At 30.8% G+C, this 17199-nt stretch overlaps 1 protein-coding gene across 5 annotated transcripts in view; it reads left to right on the top strand.

The window, feature by feature from the left end:
* The window catches only part of LOC143071884 (myocyte-specific enhancer factor 2C-like), an 82513-nt gene that overhangs the window by 24526 nt on the left and 40788 nt on the right, over positions 1–17199 (top strand). Inside the window, exon 1 of one of the 5 annotated variants that reach the window (XM_076246532.1) lies at positions 5661–5795. The exons of 1 other annotated variant lie outside the window; for it this stretch is intronic. The gene's annotated coding sequence lies outside the window, so the exon portion shown is untranslated. Of the gene's footprint in view, positions 1–5660; positions 5796–11733; positions 11856–12991; positions 13116–15579; positions 15690–17199 lie in introns of those variants that run through there. 3 more of the 5 variants (XM_076246536.1, XM_076246533.1, XM_076246535.1) reach the window with 3 other exon arrangements.

Genomic DNA, 17199 nt, shown 5'->3' with positions numbered 1-17199 from the left:
ATAGCTATTCAAATTTGTAACACAAATTTCAAACTTATTTTCAACTCCTGATTGTGGAAAAATTGTTCATAATGAAATTGACATTTTCATGTGTAAAAAACATCAAATTAGATAGGGTTGTGTTACAGTTTTATTTCTGATATTCTCAATTTTCATAATCCTGACTTAAAATAGATAATTTTGATGTAATCAGTATTCTAAACATAGCTGAAAATTGGCATTTATCTGCAAATACTTTTTCAGATAGTCCAATTTATTAAAGATATCCAAACATTTAGGATTAGCATGCAATGAACATTCAGATTTCTAATAAAACTCTTTATTCTCTATACTGTAAATTCAGAAATTACAGAGTTGTAATTACAATAATTCAAACCCTCATTTTGAAATATTTCATATGATTTAAACAGGATTTTTCTCAAAATTGTAAAAATTAAAATCGCATTTAGGTCTAAATGACAAAATCGCAATAATAAATGCACGCAATAATTTCTGAATTTACAGTAGATAATTAATTTTATTTTACTAGACATTTGAGGACACATTAAACTTAAAATAAGAATACTCTGGGATTTTACTGAAATTTATCTGTACCCTTTAGAACAATCTGTATGGTTTTGAAACACTGTACACCTTGGATTTAACCCTTTATTCTTGGAACTGATAGCACTCAGGTCAAAAATAAGGTTTCAGAGCTGAAATCTGACAAATAGGTATCTGTTAATGATTTGTTTAATTAATTTCAAACTGTTAGTTAAGGTATTATTTACATTTTGAGTTTGGTTGCCTTTATCAGATTTGAATTTACCACAATATTGACAAAATATAGCATTCAAGAAATTAACCATTTCAGAGGTTTCAATCTTGTATGTGTCAGTGTAAATTATTTTTATAAAATACTCAAACATCTGGGACTATTATACTAGTGTTACAGTCCCAGTTAATATATACTGAAATATAAACAACAGAAAATATTGGTTACAGTGGTCAGTTTGGTAAAGTTAAATCAGATGACCTTGTCTAACCTTTGTTATGGACATTGCTTGAGGCAAGATTGTTTTAGATATTATTTTGTACATTATATTTACTATTATAAGTCACAGTAAATTGTCATTTATAAAAACAACTTTGTCCACTTTGTTATCCAAACTAATATAGGGACCACACAACAGAAATTTGATTTGAACTAAATAATTATAAGGTCAATTTTATTCAGATACAGCTATTTCCACAGATTGTTAAAAGTACCAATCCACAGATTGTTAAAAGTACCAATGAATTTTGAACAACTTTTACCTTTACTGACAGTGGACGAGTATCTTCATCCAATCAATGTCTTGTTTTAATGTAATGAACCAAATCATTTCATATTATGGAAATATAGAAAAGTTGTCCCATTTTTAAGGCTATATATATAGTTAATGAATATAATTGGTATTACATGTACAAATGTACTTGTAGTGGTTCTTTAAAAAGGTGTATTATAAAATAAGTCGGTGTAAAAGTTTTGACTGTTTGCAGGTTTTCATTTGAAAGGAAGGTGATTTCCTTTGCTTTATTTGACCAAAACATTGTTTAACATGTGAATTTGAGAAGAATTCCTTATTTAAGTTCAAACTAATCTCAGAACAACTGACATTAATGGTAGGACAAAAGTATCTCTATAATAAGGAATGGATATGGTACTGTCAATGCATATTTGTTCCAACATAATTCCCCTGGAAACTTTGTTATAAATAATGTAATAATAATTGTTCCTTTTGGAACAAATATGCAATATATCCTTTGTTCAGTTTAAGTGAAATAATATTCCAGAATATTTCTTCCACTTAGAACTAATATTGTTATAAAGGAACTTTTATTCATTACAGAATAGTATAGCCATGTCTTTAAAGCATTCTTAATAGTATGCTGGACAATGTAAATGTCAGACATTAAACCAAACAATCACCTCTGAAAAATGGGACAAGAATTAGAGAATCTAGTTAGTGGAGGGAATATACAATGCCTGATTCATTATGATTTTGGATCATCTCTGCAGGTAGCTGATCATCACAAATGTCATAATTTGCATGTTGTACATGTTGTTGAAATGTATCCTATTCAAAATAGTTAAAATGTAATGATTTCCATGTGACAAGGTGACAACATATCAACTGTAATTCTCATAGCTACCAGAAATAACACAGGTGTTCACATCATACTTTTAACACTTCTGTTGAGGTTAAATATTACAATTCTACACCTATGCCATGATTCTCATTTACATAAAATATATTTCTGTATCTTTATACCTTTATCTAGACTTATGTTTGCATAGTCAGCAAATGAAGCTACTTGTTGTTTGACTTTGTTTATCTTTTTTCAAGAAGATTCGTTGCTCATTGTGGCCTGTGTTTTTGGTATTTCACAGAAGTCATTACTTTTTGTGGCCTGTGTTTTTGGTATTTTCCAGACTAGTCATTGCTTGATGTGGCCTGTGTTTTTTGTATTTCCCAATAGTGAAATTGCTTGCTGTGGCCTGTGTTTTTGGTATATTCCAGACGAGTCATTGCTTGATGTGGCCTGTGTTTTTGGTATTTCCCAATAGTGAAATTGCTTGCTGTGGCCTGTGTTTTTGGTATTTCTCAGAAGAGTCATTGCTTGCTGTGGCCTGTGTTTTTGGTATTCCCCAGAAGAGTCATTGCTTGCTGTGGCCTGTGTTTTGGTATTTCCCAGAAGAGTCATGCTTGTTGTGGCCTGTGTTTTTGGTATTTTCCAATAGAGAAATTGCTTGCTGTGGCCTGTGTTTTTGGTATTCCCAAGAAGTCATTGCTTGTCGTGTTCTGTTTTTTGTATTTCCAAGAAAAGTCATTGCTTGTTGTGGTCTGTGTTTTTGGTATTTCCCAGAAGAGTCATTGCTTGATGTGGCATGTGTTTTCGGTATTTCCCAGAAGAGTCATGCTTGTGGCCTGTGTTTTTGATATTTCCCAGAAGAGTCATTGCTTGATGTGGCCTGTGTTTTTGGTATTTCCCAGAAGAGTCATTGCTTGTTGTGGCCTGTGTTTTTAATATTTCCCAGAAGAGTCATTGCTTGTTGTGGCCTGTGTTTTTAATATTTCCCAGAAGAGTCATTGCTTGTTGTTGCCTGAGTTTTTGGTATATTCTATAAGAGTCATTGCTTGCTTTGGCCTGTGTTTTTGATATATCCCAGAAGAGTCATATTTTCCAATAGAGACATTGTTTGTTGTGGCCTGTGGTTTTGATATTTCGCAGAAGAGTTATTGCTTGATGAGGCCTGTGCTTTTGGTATTTACTAGAAGAGTTATTGCTTATTGTGGCCTGTGTTTTTATATTTACCTGAAGGGTCATTGCTTGTTGTGGTGTTTTTTTCCTCTTGAGTAGACTCGTAACTGAAGACATTTTCTTTATATTTTAATATGTCTCTGCAAAAGGACTTTTTAAGTTCTTTAATTTTGTTGTTCTTCTAAATGTTGAGATAAGGGTTGAACAGACTTGAACTGCATGTACTAGAATACTGTACAAAGAATGTTTTTGCTTTTATGAATTAAGCAGCATATACACAGAAATTTATGGACATATTTGAAACAGCTGCAACATTTATGTTATGTTGACAATATTAATTGAAAAGACATTGTAATTGTTAGTATTACTTATTGTCTGTCATACAACAGGTCAACATACACATTCATAAATTAAGATATGCCAGATTGAACTACATTTAAGTCAACATGTGTAAAAGACCAGTTTTTGTCAAATTTGTATCTTACACTAGTGTTAAATTTTATTTATTCCATGTGGCAGTTAAAAGTTATAAGACATGGACTCCAGCTCATGGTGCAGTGATTGTCTTAGAAACTGAGGTTAAATCAGGAATATTAACACCAGTGGTTTTATACAGCAGAAGTATATATGTTTATGCTAAATGAATGTCAAAGCTGTTTAGGTTTAGGTTTATCACTGCGACTTTGAGTTTGTTTACCACAGATACTGAAGTTCAAGCTTTATGAGAAGCACCAAGTTGTGTTTACTTGCAATGACTAACAAATGCTCATCACCAGTTTAGCATAAATGCTACCATTCTGTAGCACTGGAAACTACTCTCAGTTTTTTGGTCTGGTTTGTGTAACTCAGTCTTTACTTTGTTTTCCTTGTTTTAATTTTTGGTCACAGTGTCAATGTCTGTTTACTGCCATGGACTTCTGATTTTGGACTGCTCCATTGGTATCTTTTTCTCTTAGCTAATCAGTGCTTTTGTTAAGTTAACAAGATTTGAAATAGTGAGGCAATAACTAGAATAGAAATTTTCCGATTGTTTCTAAATTGTGCTTCAATGATGTATTTGGTCGAGTGTAAATATACACAATCTTAAAGAAACTAGATTTTGATACCTTTCAATGGTCTTCCTTCCATTCATCATAATCTGTCATTCTAACATGAAACCTTATCCTGACTTAATCTTTTCAGTAATGCCTGTAGATATTTATCTGATTTTTTTTTGGTGCAATTGCATTATTGATGGCTTACAGAATTTGTGTTTGAAGTTCCTGTTAACCAACTTTTCATGGAATTATAACTCTTGGACTTCAAAATTTGTGATTATTATACTGTTCTTTTTTTTTATGAATACATGTAAATCAGCAGCTGTTTTTAGGTGCATTATATTTATGAGGTATAAGGATGCTTTAGGGTTCTGGATGACTGACTTTTCCAAATAAGGCTGCACTCAGGGGCATTCTTGTTCTTACAAACACATCTGGTTTTACCTACGAATATAGTTGTTAAGCAATGAAAAGAGAAGAAAAAAACGTTTGAAAGTAGTACTTTCTTTACAGTTTTATATTAAAAAAATAGAAATTTATTAATTTATGACCGACAATTACTTTGTTATTGAGACCTCTGTAGGTATATCATAAATTTGATCAAATTAAATCAAATTGCAGTAATTTCAAATGAAAATCTCCCTCTCCCAGCTCTTTATGAAGTTGGAAGGGTCTCTTTGAAACTGTTACACTTTTATCAAAAGTTTTGGTTATACAGTTGAAGATTTTGGGCCAGCTACAAGCCTGATCTTGGCACATGCAGAATGGACTAAGTTTAAACTCACTGAGGATGAAAATTTTAAATGCTTCATATCTTTTAAGCTTTGCTGTATGATGCATTGAAGCATAGTTAGTAAAGTTCTTTCAACCAAATAAAATTATTCAGGAAACATATTTTTAAATGACATGCCTTAATAGTTAAAAAAATAAATGGAATGTTTTCTTTTTATTAATCTTCAACTTTATCATCCATTGAAGCATTCATTTTATAAAAAAACTTTACGGATATGAATTGCTCCAATTCTTTTCATGAGCCTCTTAGTTTAAATTGACCTCAGCAGGACTCGGGTTATATTCCTTGTATAATAAGCTGTATGAAGTCTTCCCAGGTTAATAAAATGTAATAGTTCCTCCCAGGTCAATAAGACATGTGACATGTGTGTCACCTTACTCTTAAGAGATCAATGTACCGTTGGGATTAATACCTGTAATATCAAACCTCAAACCTTTTTTTAAAAAACTTGGATGGATTAAAATCTCGTTATTGCTGCTTCATTGGTTTGCGACCTTCATTTTTCCTGGTGACGTCAAAGCACAGTGAAGTGTCATATTATTTCTTGTAAGATCAGAATAAATTACAGGTGTTTTTATGTCATATAGGTATAAGTTGTAAAATCATTATTTATAAGAAGATTGTGACAATTTGTATATTTGGAAGGATTTAAAACACTAACAAGCTATTGATGTGTTGTGGTAAGTAATGATATACTAATGTATTTGTTTTGTTTATATTTGTTTATATTTAAGCCATGATTACTCAAGCTGAACATTATATCTCGATTGAATATGATGTCTTGTGGTTTAAAGTCGTGTGACAATTTTTTTATTTTTGCAAGCAAATTATATTTTTTATAAGTCTTTTCTCATTTGTACATAATTTTAGAAGTATAGTTAAGTTGCCAAGAACTTCCTATTTATGTGCTATTCTTATGTTTGAGGTTATTCATTGTAGAAGAAATTAAAACGGTGTTACTTAATTTAAACTAATATAAGTTATATCATGTATATTTTAATGGTGACACCTTCTTATATTCTGTCTATTATATTGGTGATCCTAGGAAACTGTGTGTTGAGTTGTCATTTCACTAAATACTATCAATAGTGACCTGAGAATCAGCGACACAACAGTTGTTTGAACTGCTGATCTAAATGAAAACACAAGTAGATGTTGTACCTGTTCTATGTAAAACACATGACAAATTATCTGTCTGAAAGGTGGACAACATTTTTCACTTTTGAGTGCTTGTAAAAATTTAACAATCTGACACCTAATGCAAACAGGTTATTGTATTTAATACGTTTCTGGTAAAATTTACTCTCTCATATTTTTAAGTTGAACTTGAAATATTGTATAGAACACTGTCTATTGTTAAAGACGGTATCATCACTTACTCATAAGATATATTTGTGGTTTTTTGTTGTTGTTGGATTGCTGTTTCATTAACATACATTTCCCACATCCCCTTTTATATAGGATCAGAAATTCTATATTACCATTGCCGATGATGAACATCTTTTCATTGTAAACAAATAAGAATGAAATTGCTCCCAAACCTACGCCTAAAAATATAAGTACCATAGTCATTATAGAAATACGAAGATGTAGTATGATTGTAAATGAGGCAACTCTCCACCAGAGACACAATGACGTAGGTTGATTTAGCTTCAGGAATGGACTGATGGCATCTGTGACTGTCATTTGTATATTTGTTAATCTTTTTATTCCTAATTGCAGACACTCACTTGAAACTTTAAGGCTGAAGTTGATGGCATGAAATTAGGTCAATTTTGATAGGCTAATCAAGAAATATGCCAATATAATTCATAGTTTACTTCACAATGTATTTAGCACTTTTCAACAAAAAATAAAACAACTTTCCAAAGAAAAGAGATATTTGTAGCTGGTTTTTGGATAGTGTTCCTTGTTCATTAGTTTATAATGTTTAACATAAGTCACAAAGTTGTAAGCTATATGTGATAATTTCTTTGTTAAATTATGCAGTTAATATCTTCTGTCATTTTTTTCTTTCAATTTCAATAGAGCTGTTTCTAGCAGCAAAACACAAGTGATTGCGAAAGAAACGCATTGGCTCCATTTGCTTATTTTATGAAAAATCACAAAAACTCATTTAGATCCTATTTTGATTTTTGAAAGTAAATTACCTCAAGTAAACAACTTTGCATTAATATTTGATGCTGCATCATCATGCAAGCATTCCTGCTGTGCATCATAATATATAAGTGTTATGAATCAAAGAAATTTATTGTTAATCATTGATGATAGGAAAGTAACAGTCTTCATTTGCTGTAAATTGAAAACATCTACTAATAGAATAACACAGTGTGTCTGTTTTATGTGAGGCCATTATTAGCAATGTTGAGAAACACATGAAATTTGGATGAGTTATCTGCCCCTAGAACTGTATTGTATACCCTTTTATACCATAGATTTTTCCATATATTGAGAAACAACACTTTGGATGAGTTATCTGCCCCTAGAACTGTATTGTTTACCTTTTTATACCATAGATTTTCCCATTTTTGAGAAAAAACACTTTGGATGAGTTATCTGCCCCTAGAACTGTTTTGTATACCCTTTTATAACATAGATTTTCTCATATATGGAGAAACTACACTTTGGATGAGTTATCTGCCCCTACTTCTGAATTGTATGCCCTTAACTTTTATACTATAGATTTTCCGATAGATGCCTTTGTCTGATCAGTTAAGACAGAGAGTCATTGTTTTATGATACTCATCACAGACTCATTTCTCAGTAAAAAAAAACTTAAAATATAATGTCTAGATGTCTATACTTTGATTCTCACTAAATGTTAAACAATCAACAAACAATCAATTGATCTATACTGTGGCTGTTGTTCTATTAGGTTGCTGTTTCTTTTCTTTCATATGAATTGTAAGTTGTTTTATTCTCACAGGGTCAGCAAGCTGATTGCATTAATTTTTCTGTAAATATAACTTTATTTGGAAAAGCATTGGACATTGAACCATTTATGAAAATCTTATAATTTGATTGATGAAATGATGCTGTACATAGTAAACAAAATGTTTGAGAACGATGGATAATTTGGTGTTTATTTTTGTGGTTAAACAGACTAAAACCACGTAAAACACTACAGGGACAAAATAAATTTTCAAGACTCTGTAAACTGTGTAGGTGTTGAGCTCGGAAATAAGAGTGTTAACACCAACCATGCTTTATTTCTTTCACGTTGATTTTAATGAGGAGAACATCAGATTTCCATTGATTTTTGTTCTGAGAAAAGCCTCAGTGAATGAAGAATCGGAATTTGGTTAGGACATATACATCCAATTAGAGTTAGTAATCAGTACAAAACAGTGGGTTAGGAGAATTGGGAGTGGGAAAGAGGTGATGTATACTTTAACTTGGGTCATTTATTGATTTCTTCTGTCCACACTATAGACTTTGTTATCCTGACAATTCGGATTAAGATATATTGCTCAGAATGGAAATACAATGGTGACATAATAAATAAATATTTAGTAGATCTATCCATTATATATTGTCATGTGAGTACTGTATTATTGTCATTTGAAATATTTTTAATTTACAATGAATCCATTAAAGTGTTGATCAACAAAGGTCTCAAATTTTTATGATTTTAATTGGATTTAATTTTTTCATCAAAGATTTATACTTATCTTACCTCTTTATAATCTTGTAATTATCATATACTGGTATTCAATTTAACTGGAGCTCTGAATTTCAAAGAAGTTTCAGGTGCTTGCATTTTTATAGCGGGGAATATTTGCATGAATGTTAATTATTATGCTTGATTTTGATACCAGTTGGTCTATCAGGAAGGGAGGTAACCTCTCTTTCAGGGAAACATCATTAGGTATGGTTGCCTTTGATATGACATCATAATAGTGAAATAGAGGAAGACATTAAATTTGACATTATATTTAAAATTATGATTAACAAATATACAATGTATCTGAGAGAAAAATTTCAGACATAAAACATATTCAAACTTATTACAGCAGAAGAAAGTATAATAAATTGGCATAGAATTAGAGAAATAAATCATTGCATAGTGCTTAAAGGTTTAAAATGGGTAGATTATGTGAAAAAAATGAGTGTGTACAATGGTACCATGTAACAGTATGTAACTGCTTGCCAAGAGAGATGTTGATGAAACATATTGATGTGTACATGAGTTGGTTAACCTAAGGCACTTGTCAGATCTGATGTATCTTTACTAGGGATAATGTTTCATATATAATTGACTGTTTGTTGTATATATGTCTGCTAGGAAGGACAGATTCTCTACAATTATTAGTACAAAGCAATTTCAATACAGGGTATTATATGAAAATAAGGGTTGATTGCTGACCTAATCTGATATTGCTGTGAGTGTCCTGTAGGAAATGAATATCTGGCGGTACATTATGTAACGGTCAATGCACCTTAACAGGAAGTCCTGAATATTCCACAGGGGACTCATTGCTGATTTGTCAATGACATATGATATCCCAGATCTCCATTTATACATATATTTTATAACAATTAAAGGTAAGAAAGGTCACCAAAATTGTAAGTAAGCAAAAATAAAGAAATTGTCAAATATAATTAAAGCCACTATATATTATACATATATTTCCCGTGCCTGAGGGAGATATGAAGATTTATTCACCCAAGAATATTCATATTTCATGAGGGCTCTGCCCGAGGGAAATATGATTTTTCGAGGGTGTGCAAATCTTCATATCTTCTGAAGCAAAGGGAAATGAATGTTTTATTCCACTGACTATGCTTTGTTTACTATTAATACATTAAAAAATTATTTTGCATACATTTTGTTTTCTTACCGGTTGTTTTTAGAAGTTAAACTAAACACGACATACCCATTGATAAACAATATACGGATCAAAATTTAATAATAAATCTTTTTGTTTTATCGTCTGAAATAAATTTGAACATGATAACGGTTATTGCGATCGCTATTTTTAGAAGAATATAATAATTTTAAAACGTTATGTACATTAACAGCGCGTAACGTCACACATGTTATCCCGACATTTCAGAGGGGAATATGAACCTCAGAATGGAATATGAAGATTTGTTCAAATTGACACATGGGATAGTTTCAACCAATCAAATGTTGATTTGACTGTCAAAATCAACATGCAGTGGAATAAAAACGGTTAGACCAACAGACACAGACATCCTACATTCATTTGATTGTTGTAGGACTGATTTAGCAATGCTTCAAATTAAAAAGAAGGCTTTTGTATGTTCCTTATATTTTGCTTACATGGAAAGGAAAATGTGAATTTGCAGTAAAAACGTGTTACTGTATTAGTCAAATCCAATTGTTGTAATAGCTATAATGTAAAAACCAAATGTTATGTTTAAGTGTTTATGTACTTGTAGTAATTTTTTTTATTAAAAATATAATACTGTATTCATAAAAGGTCTGATGATACAAATGTACTAATTTTTTGGTAGAATTAAACCATGTATTAAAATAGGTTTAAAGGAAAAGCATACTGTATTTAAACATATTATGTAGTAAAAAAATTAATATAGTAAAAACCTAACATGATAAAGTAAAAACATGGTGAAAAACTAATTCTAAGTTAAAATTTATTGTAGTAGGGAAAACCTAATATAAAGCAACAATTATAAAGTAAGAGGTTTTATAAATGAAAATGAAGACAAAATTCTGTGTTCATTAAATTTGTCATATTTCAGGAAGCTTGTGTACATTTTGATATTCCTCTTGCAGCATTTACTCTCAACAAATTGATCTCAACTGTCCCATTAAAATTAGTACATGAAAGTGGATTTAAAATTTATGTATAAACAGTGTTGTTGCGTTTTCAGTTTATGAATATTGACACTAGTATTGATTAGAAATACAGAAACTCATTTGAAAAAGCTTTGAAAGTTTCATTAGGTAAATGTTGATATACAAAGCTATCCAATTGATCTTGACTTTTAACTGTAGACTGTTTTATGGTCTAGTCAATACTTTTCCTTGGTTGAACAGATTGATGTTAATTGTTTTTATTAAATAGTGTATTAGTAGTGAAAATTTATGATTGGTACTAATATATTCTATACAATTGTATTAACAAGGATTTTTATGTTAATGTTAATATTTCGTAATTTGCAAGCAATAGTCGGAGGCATTGTTTGTATTTATGTGTGTGCAGATTTCATTGCTTCAAATTATTTTTTTTTATCGTTTTGAAGAAATAATATTGGCTTGGTTTTATCCATTATTTTCGCCTTGATACTAAGGAATTTGAGTGGCCTTTTTACCTAATGTTCTTTTGACACAGAAAAACTAGCATGCCGATGCTTCTTTCTCCTGTATTCTTTTCTGTAATCCAATTGTTTTGTGCCTTTCAATATCTGTCTGGCATCAAGTTTATCTAGTATCCTCTATTAGGTATCAGCTTTCCTTTGTTAATGTGATAGAACATTTTCTATATTAATGGAGAACCTGAGTCTTGAAAGCCTCAACAGGGGTAAAGACAGATAAATCCCCTGTGGGGAACCCCAGTACACCTTTGGAGAAGGTAACAATTTTTCTCCATGTGTCTTGTGTAGGTAAAGATGCATTTGAGATGAGTCATTTTCAGCAACTTTGCAATCAAGTTAAGATTTGGCAGAAGTTATTGCGTATGTTTTCTTCTTCCTTCCATTCTCTGGATATTTTTGTTCTATACTAATTATACTGACTAGGATTATCAAATCAGGTATGTTTACATTTTATTGCCAGAGTTTATTCTTATTTAATATTCCCCATAAGAATAATTATATTTTCAATACACAATCTCCATCTTTTTATAATAACTAATATCCAGCCTCAGAGTATCCAACAGATTTATAGTCGGTGTTTATTACCATTATAACTATAGTCTTATAACTATCAAGATCAAAAGAATAAGTTAGTTGTAGTTTTTTTTAAATGATATATGACTATGGCTACCTGAGTTCCAACTTTTATAGAATATCATATGTGTGTTTGTTTGTTTCTTTCTTGAAGTTTAATGCCAATAAAAATTAGAAAATTAGGGTCATCTTTAGAATTTCTTTTTTTTTTTTTAATGTTAACTGCTTCTATTAATAGTTTCCAGATTGATATTTATTGAATTTCAAATGTCAAAAAAGTAAGAAATAAAAAAAAAAGAAAGAGAGTAAAGGGCATATTAAGATTTTATTATGGGTTTTTTAGCTGACAATCTCTTGATGGTTATCTACCAGTATGTTCCAATAAAGGGGGGGGGGGGGGGGGGGGTACAAGTTACTTTAAGAATATAAGAAGGAAATAATAGCAAGAATGAGAGTTCTGTGTGATATTATACTCCTCACTTTACTTCTTTAGAGATATAAGACAGTATAACTGTATGACAGTGAAGAGGTGACCACAAAAGGCTATGATTTACAATTTAGGGATCATATATCTTCTGTGATCTACGACTGTTGATCTACGACTGTTGATCTACGACTGTTGATCTTCAATGCGTCATATAGTCATTTGTCACCAGAGGATCCAATCAATTTTTATTGTCAGTTTCCATTCTAAATGCTTATTCTTGGTTTTAGTGAATGCCAATTCAGGGTTAAAAGTCTAAAGCTCTAAACTGTAGAATTCATATATTTTACGAACTCAGTTTCATGTAACTATTTGCATTTTGAATTGAAACTATGCTGATTGAATTTAATTTCATAACAATCCTCTTGTAGTTTAACACCATGTATAGATTTTTACATCAATACCCCTATTTTCACGCGTTTTGGTAAAGGTGCGAAGACAATAAGTAAATCAATACCTTACACTTTCATGTTTGTATGGACGTGAGTAAGTAAATTCCCTTAATTACAAACAGGAAGATACACTATATGTATCCTGTAAGTTGGGTGTTTACTATCAGTCTATATATAGATTTTTTTGTGAATTCTACACTTTTGAGGGATTTTTCCTAAACAAGGAAATAATACTACAACGAATAGAGGTAAGATGAATGTTGTATGTTTTTAAGAAGTAAAGTAAGTTTTCGTTAAATCATATTGACATTTCAGTTTACTATTCCATATTGAAGTAAGCATTAAGTTGATCCCTTAGTGTCAGTTCAAATTTTTAATCTTTCTTGACCTGATTTCCTTCATTTTCCCATTTGATTTCGCTACTTCAAAGTACAATTCTCAATTATTTCTCTGTAAGCCAGATTTACAGTTTCATCCCAGGCTTTTTCATATTCTCTTTAATTCATTAAATGTTGTATACATCCTTTTTAAATATTTTCATATAATTCTCAATCATATGATCAAAGATAAATTCAAGAATTTCAGTTTTGGCGAAAATTTTCATGACCTCACCATTGAACTATACTGAATTAAAAAAAAAAACTCACCATTATCTGTGATTTCACCATAACCATTTGTCTGTAGAGGAAATTCACTAATTTCTGTGATTTCAGACATATCCTCATCATCAACAACTTTTTTCATTAACCATTACAATTTATGCACAAGATAATTGTAATTTATTTGAATTGCTCATAATAATCTTAATTGCTGATGAATTCATAACAAGCCAAAGAATCTCAACATTCTGATATGATAAGCCTTCTTTCCACCAAAATGATTCATTTTAAATATCTAAAATCTTAGTAGGAGAAATGCAGTAATTCTAATTCCAAGTTACAAATACCTGTTATTATACTGAAATTATTCCACACCTGTTCCATGCAAACAGAAACATTCATATTCTTTTTATGGGTTTATAAAAAGTAAAAAGATTAAAAACAGAAATAGATTTACTACAAATGTTATATATATCTTGATAGTATCTATTTTGGTTCTACAATAATAGCTGAGGTATATATAGACTGTCTATTTAGGCACCTTGCACAGTCGGTTGAGTAGTGCTAAATTGGGATCATCTATAAACACTAGACAAGCAAAAGATATTTATATTGTGTAAATATTAACGAGAAGTGTAAAACCAGTTTTCAATGAGATTGATCCAGTGACGTTATAACAGGCAAGGACTTGCTGTTTGGCTTCGCTTTATAAATATTGATAATAGAGAAAATTTCTGCATGAAAATTTACATAACAAAATTGAATTGCTTAAGTAATAAGTAAGCATGAAATTGATTTCTTGAAAGAGTGGATAAAATGAAGTGCACTTTGTTTAATTTTTGAATATCTAATCCATTAAATAGGCACCATGGTTATTAAAAGGTTTTTACTGATGATATTCAAAGTTATAGTATATCAGGTTTTGGCATTCAACCTGCATGTATTAATCTATATATCTTTTATTACTGTTAAATATTGTTTATGATGTTGAAGTCAGTTAATGTTTTTTTAAATTATCAATTAGTTTGAACGATTTTCTTACTTTATTTTTATAAAATGTTATTTGTACATTTGGTTTCACTAAACTTGCTCAGTTATTTTTATAATCCAAATGAAGAAGTGGGGTGTATAATCAAAGATGTGGGATTTACAATAATAGTAAAGGTGGTGTAAACAATAAATAAATGTGGGATATATAAAAAAAAAAACAAAATGTTGAATATTTAGATGATAAAAGTCAATGAGGGGTTACACATGTGCAACAAAAGGAAATGTGGGATACACATGTACAATAACAGGAAATATTTGATATACATGTCAATAAAAGGAAATATGGGGTATATATACATGTTTATAAAAGATAATTTGTAAGAAACACATGCAATTTATCAGCATACATACATGGAACAATTGAGTTAGATTGGATGAAGGTCAACTAAGATTTGTATTTATGAAAGAACATTGCTTTATCCTTAATACAATCATCTAAGATTCTAAAAATATTTTAATACACTGTATGAAGCAAGTAAGGTTTTTTACGACAACATTGTGTTTTAAAAAAGTTTGTACGTTTATTTATTGGGGTTTTCCAAAAAAAAAAAGGTTGAATGGCTGTAATACAGTTGTAATCTAGTGGATTTATGATATGTCCCTGTAACACTCAAGTTAATATGAAGAATGTGGTGGGAATCTGATAAGCTTTTCCTCTAAAGTATGATTATAATGTTGTCTTCATATTTGGGTGGGGCCCTATAATGAGATAACACTGCAGCTATAGTATTATTCTAAATACATAAGTACAGTTAAACAACCTTGCTTAATCATCATACATGACCATGTCATTTTAATCTGCTTCAGGAAATTCAATGTACTTAGCCCAAATTGTTAATTCATTAACTGATTTAATAATTATGACCTTTAAGATAAGGGTCTTGATATGATCTATTTATAGTAACACTAGGTTTATTTTTAGTAAGTATTTTGGCTGATCATTGCCAAATATATTTTGTAATTGTCATTGATCTGTTAGGCTTAACATTCTTGTCCAACTAAATGTCTATGTCTATGATAAGGATTTACAATAAGTATTTAATATGGTATAAGTAATGTTACTTACAGCTGTTAAAAGAAAAGTATCATTTTATTTATATTTATGAAAGTATTAGAATGATATTTATGCTTTGGGAATATACTTATCATGTTTGAGTTATAATCCCTTTGCAGGTGAGAATTTTATTTCTATTGTTTACGATCATCTTCATCATCATCTTTATAAATGATACTACACTTAATATATTTTTTAACCCAATGTCGTTTTAAAAGGCCTTGCGTCCTTTAACATGTATTTCACAGAGCTATTTGTATATACTCATCTTTTTACCTAGACAAACATTTATCCTCAGATAATTGCCTGATCTATTTATATGTTATAAGCACATGAAACAAATTACTTTATAATAGTAGTAGTGTTTACAGTTGATAATTGTTCTTAATTTGTTCTGCCTCACATGATTATAGTTAATATTGCAACTGATTGTCAAAACACTAACATAAAATCCTCTTGATTATCTTCAACCAGACCTAATCTCAAAACACTATTATAACACACCTCCCTATTACCATCAGCCAGACTTTATCACAAAACACCACCCCAAAACACCTGATTACCTTCAATAATACTTTATCACAAAACACTACCATAAAACACCTGATTACCACCAACCAGACCTCATCACTAAACACCACCATGAAAACCTCCAGATTAACATCAGCCAGACCTCATCACAAAACACTACCATAAAACCCTCCTGATTAACATCAGCCAGACCTCATCACAAAACACTACCATAAAACCCTCCAGATTAACATCAGCCAGACCTCATCACAAAACACTACCATAAAACCCTCCGGATTAACATCAGCCAGACCTCATCACAAAACACTACCATAAAACCCTCCTGATTAACATCAGCCAGACCTCATCACAAAACACTGCCATAAAACCTCCTGATGAACATCAGCCAGACCTCATCACAAAACACTACCATAAAACCCTCCTGATTACCACCAACCAAACATAATCACAAAACACTGCCATAAAACCTCCTGATGAACATCAGCCAGACCTCATCACAAAACACTGCCATAAAACCCTCCTGATTACCATCAACTAGACATAATCACAAAACAGCACCATTTAATCCTCTTGATGAACATCAGCCAGACCTCATCACAAAAAACTGCCATAAAACCCTCCTGATTAACATCAACCAGACATAATCACAAAACAGCACCATTTAATCCTCTTGATGACTATCAACCAGACTTCATCTAAAAACACTACCATAAAACACCTCCCTATTACCATCACCAAGGCCATCATCATTACAAAAAACATCAGCCAGACTTTATCACAATTCACTACCCAAAAACAAACATCTCATTACCATCAACAAACAAATTATTGAACACTCCCATTAAAGCATAAACCAAATTTCTTTACATTTCCATTAAAGCCAATAAAGGCAATGATATCCTTTAAGATTAGGATTTTTTTAATTGAAAAGTAGAAATTGACTTGATCTCTTTCTGCTATAAAATCTCATTGGGTCTTGTGTGTGTTGAAGTAATTAATCCATACTGTTGTTATAAAAGTAATTAAATTGTACAATTGTAATAGGAAATATTAATGATTAATGAAATAGTGTCAGTAACCTTTCTTCCTCGGTAATTA

This window comes from Mytilus galloprovincialis, chromosome 4 (genome assembly GCF_965363235.1).
Source record: "Mytilus galloprovincialis chromosome 4, xbMytGall1.hap1.1, whole genome shotgun sequence".
Taxonomy (NCBI): domain Eukaryota; kingdom Metazoa; phylum Mollusca; class Bivalvia; order Mytilida; family Mytilidae; genus Mytilus; species Mytilus galloprovincialis.
This window is presented reverse-complemented; position numbering and strand designations above follow the sequence as displayed.